Source organism: Mercenaria mercenaria, chromosome 14 (assembly GCF_021730395.1).
Source record: "Mercenaria mercenaria strain notata chromosome 14, MADL_Memer_1, whole genome shotgun sequence".
NCBI classification, from domain to species: Eukaryota; Metazoa; Mollusca; class Bivalvia; order Venerida; family Veneridae; genus Mercenaria; species Mercenaria mercenaria.
Genome location: NC_069374.1, coordinates 61151495 through 61156805, shown reverse-complemented (window position 1 = coordinate 61156805; position 5311 = coordinate 61151495).

Sequence of the window (5311 nt, the reverse complement as noted above, 5' to 3'; positions counted from 1 at the left end):
ATGTATGTCTCCACATAAATATTGTCGGTTTATGCATTTGTTTAAATGAAACGATTTTTGTGTACCAAATTCATATGTGATAAGCAATATGTATTTTAAGATATAGCTTAAACATTCAAATTTCACATTATTTCATTTTCTTATATTAATGTTCTACATTTATTGGAGGAAACTCACTTAAATATATCAACATTGAAAAAGAGTTATTAAAGATTTTAGAATGTAAAACTCCTACAACACTTTACCATCAATATTCTCCACTCACGAATGTAATTCAGGTGATAATTGTAAATAAGAGGCCCAAACAAAAATGTTTTAAGCTGTATAAACAGTTCAAATTGTAAATTAATGTGAAAATCTGAAGTTACTCGCTTTATAACAATAAATAAAATACCTTATTTATTGTTTAGCGTAGAGGATCTGTAACAAATATCGTTAAATTATGTATTTGCCACTGTAGTTTTCCAGCATTTTTCATTTTTTTATGGAAAGCGAAGATCGTTTAAAGCTGTAATTATGGCCAGTAAATGTCAAATGTTTTCATAAACACAAAATTACACAGAAATTGCAGAGAGTCACCGATCCACTACCTTAGAAAGTTGATGACAGTAACATTTTGCATAAAGCATAAGGAACACTTTCAAAATGATACTAATTTCACTTTTTTGTAATTTGACTAATTTCTCATTGTTTGATATACATTTTACATTTTATTATACCAAAATTCGTGTAAATAAAGTTATAATTATTGAGAGCATAAAGAAAACTTTAGCTTTAAAGCTAAAAAGTATCTGAGACAGCAAATTAATGCAGGTGAGTAATTAATTCGCCATCATTAGTCATATGAGTGATCACTGCTAATTACCAGTTACACAGACACTGTCGAATGCACAAGGCACCAACATCAGCTAAAACAGATGCAGACAACAACATATACTTGACATTTTGTTGCTTTGTTAAATATCTACTGCGAATGGGCAGCATTACTAAGCAGTTCTTTCTTCAACCATGAGGGGAATTGAGAGCCAACGTATTTCATGAGGCGATCAACATCCAATGGCCAAGCCGGTGTTTTTGCTGACTATTTAACCAGATAAACCAGGTCGTCAATTTTGTTAACGATTACACACGGACCTTTCCAATGGACAGATAGCTTGCTACATACATCTGGACGCCGTGCTGGGTCATGATCTCATACCAGATCTTCGTGTTGAAATGACATTCTTTTTGCAAATAGGTCATAATGGCGATTACGGTATATTGCAATGATTTTTAGAACTTATCGAGAATATATGCAGACCCATGCAGACTTGTAGAGGTAAATATTTTACGACCAAACACTATTTTGTTTGGTGTTTGTCCTGTTGTCAATTTTTTTGATGATCGGTAGGCTATCATGACCCCTGGAAGATATTGATCCCATGACCGCTAACTATCAGCATTAAAGCTCTGTTTGTGTGGCGTATATGTAGGAGGTCACACCTATCATTTAAAAGTAGTCAAAAGTACACCAAACCAAGTCACATCATGATAAACAAACGCTTTCTATTGTTGCTACTTCCTGGTTAGGCATGGCAACCGACACAGTCCATCTAGCGAAACAGTCGAAGATAAATAGGACATAAGAGTTGCCAGAACTTGTTTTTGGTAGAGGCCCCAAAATATCTACTGAATAGGGTCATACTTGGCTTTGCTGGTTGTCGAGATGCACATTGATTGCATCGTTTACAGCCTTAACATCCAGCTTCATGTCGGGCCAACAGAAATGTTGACGTATTTTTTCTAGAGTCTTTAAGGACGCTCGCTACAGTTTCGTAATTTTTTTCTCAATAATAGATTTTGATGAAATGTTTTGCATTTAAAGATCATGTTATGATGTATTGAAAAATGAAATAAAAATACTAGGTCACCAGCTTTGTTTCAATTTAATTTGCCCCTAGATAAGGCGCTATTTTAAACATTTTTCAAAATTTCTGTAATCCTAAAATATATTTCAGTAAAGTACAATAATCAGCATACATTCGATTATCTAAGCATTTTTATAACGGAAAACAATATATCTATTTGAAACATGCTCAGAGAAATCAAAAGAACATGATTTTGTAAAGAAAGGAATACTTGTTCAGCGGACCCAAGGGCTATTTTTGCATATTTTTATCAGTTTTAAGTTGGTACTTCTGCTATTTTATCGAGTTTCACATAATAGAATTTAATCAAACTCTGCATATACCTTTGGTTATGTCTACCTAATCTAAAACAAAAAGAAAATTGATAGGTCACCATATTAGATTTCGCTTAAATCAAATTACAACGAGGTGGGGTGTGGCGGGCATTTATACAACGCAGGTTGGTACGAAATACTCTTTCAGTGTTTGAACAAATGACTTAGAAATATATATATATAAAATTATCAAACGGCAGATTTCTTAATAAGCGGATTTTAAAGTGTTTCTGAAGCATTTTGATGGCATAGAACGATGAAAGTTTCCGCGCTTTTTTTTAACAAAACCTATAGTTTACGAATGTACGGTACGGGATTAGAAACAGCTGTGACTCAATGCAGAGTTTAGGGGCTGGAATAAATAACAGACTCCAGTTTATGTCGGATTGAAGCAATTTGAACTAAAAGTACTTTAAATGTTTATATTTTGAAACCATGGTGATACTTACCCTAACCTCAGTCAGTATATTATAAATTTTGTACATTAAATGCATGCGAACATACAATAATTTGCGAATTTTTGCCGTACGCGACATTAGATAATCACTTCCGGGCATGCGCAGAAGACCGCACCAGCTCTGCAGTGAGCTACATCGATTACAAATTGGCACGGTGTTGCGGGTAAATATCGACCCGTCCGGAAAAACTGTAGCGAGTGCCTTTAAGGCACTAAGGTGGCCAGCCCTAGGAAAATCGTGCATATAGTGTATAACTTCAGCACAACTGCGTTTTGGGACAACAATCTGTTTATGACGATGTTTCACATTGTCATGGCATGTACTGACTAGGACTCCATTTTCTAAAGATAGAAGGTCCCATTTACCAGACTGATTTTGCTTAAAAGGTTTGTAAACTTATATCTTGTCATCTAGGTTTACCAGAAGAGTTTTTAAGGTGTGCATGATAGATGTTAGCATTTTGCTGGTCAGAGATTTCACTTTGGCTCCACCCAGGCAATGAGCATCTTAAATGCTGTTTTGGACAGTACAAATGTCAATATTCAGGGACTGATAATCAGGATTAAAGCTAGTAGCGGAGACATCTAGTACAATGTCACTGTTTCCATCAAGTATTTCGTTATTACTCTGTTGCTTGGTGCATTTGGAACAGGGTGTCCTCGATAACGCATTACATTCTGGAAAAGACTGCCGTTGTAGCAAAGGCTTTCCTTGTCCCCGGATTTCATATCAACTTGCCAGTACCCACTATTGAGGTCAAGTGAACTACAATATTTGGCGTCCGATAAAGCACCAATGCAACAACCTACCCTAGGCAATGAGTAGGCGTCCTCGACCGCTCCGTACGGGGCCTCCGTGGCCGAATGGTTAAGGTCGCTGGCTTCAAATCACTTGCCCCTCATTGATGTGGGTTCGAGCCTAACATTGAATTCTTTATGTTAGGAAGCCATCCAGCTGGCTTACGGAAGGTCGGTGGTTCTACCTAGGTGCCTGCTCGTGATGAAATAATGCACAGAGGGTCACCTGACAGGGTATCTTTCGTATTGATATAGTTTTGAACTATGTTAGTTAAACCTATAATTTCTTGAGATTTAGAAACTATACTAAAATATTTACACAGAACTTTACCAAAGCTTGCTTCTCTGTTTCATTTAGATCTTAAGATTTTTGTTCATATATATCCTTAAGATGGTCTGGTAAGGCTGGTTCTGCTTCTGTTTCAGTCACTTGAGCCACCCTCGCTGAGTCTCCCTTTTTTCTTCAAAACAGGATTCACATGTACCTATGTTCATGTACTTTTACAAGGTTGTTGAAGTTTGGTCATAATTTATGACATTAACAACAACTAGAGTGACGTGGTAGGCTTCTACCCTGCATGTCTGGAATCACTTACCACCACTCAGGGCACTCGTTTGGCCGTTTTTGTGGGTCGAAAATGGGCCCCATTCTTCTCGTAAAATATTATGTTTTTTTCCCTTACTCAGAAAAAAAACCTACCCTGATAAAAAGTTGTTTGACACTACTGGATATGAATACTCTTTCAAGGTATATTATAGTGCCTCTAAGGAAGTTACTGCTGCAATACAGTTAAATTAGTAAGAAATGAGTCCAAATGACTGTAAACAGTATTGATGTGTTACATGCAGTAATTATATATATGGCTAAAAACTTCCTCTTTTGTCTTAAAACGATGAACAATTCCTCTTCCTGAGGGTATGGGTACCTGTCCCAAATAGTTGTCAAGTGACCTGCTACTACAACGAGATTCAATATTGTTCCCCAGTTGGAGACAGAAATTTTGTCTGTTTCAATGAGTGTTATTTCAGTAAATACTGGTGTAAAGAGGACAGTTTCTCCGCAAATGACTTGTGGAGTTACAACCAAAACACTGTCTGGCATTTCTACTAGAGGATTAGTTGAGTTACTCTTGCAGGTGCGCTCAATCTTTTCTAACATTTCCTTTAGCTTTTTAATCATTGTTTTATGTTCTTCAGTTTCTACTTTCTTTCTTAAAGTTATACATGTATAAGAAATCTAATAGCGACTGCATTCTGAACTCTTAAAATGCTCTCGTCGCGTTTTATTATAGTTATAGCCTTATTTACCGTAGTATAGAAATTATAAGCACATCGGCATTTCATTTCGGTAGCCAATGATTTATAAAATTGTTTTTGTGCTAGCTTTTCTAGTGCTCTATCTAAAATCTCAAAGATCTGAAGGAGCCGTTCGTGCCAGCTGTATTTAATCATCACCTGCAGTGCAATAATTTCACCCTTTTAACGTTTTATGCTCTCTAGATTTTACCGTCACAAATCTTGGTGCTTAAAATGATCAAATTTATCTTGTAACCTAGCAACAAGAATGTCATAGTTTCTTCGCTCACTCACTGAAACGGTCATGTATTAGGTTCGTGCCGGCCCATGTAGGCTGTCTGGCAAGGTTAAAACACGTGTATGTAATGACCATCAAGCAAGTTCAGATTAATCTTCAAAATGAGAAACGTGTTGCTCAAAAGTTTGCGACCCATCATATATGTCAGGTTTAATTGTATGTGTTATACCACGATGTGTAGATGGTAGTAGAGCATAGTTACCAGTTTTAGTTAATTCTATTACCATCCTGTTGATGGAAA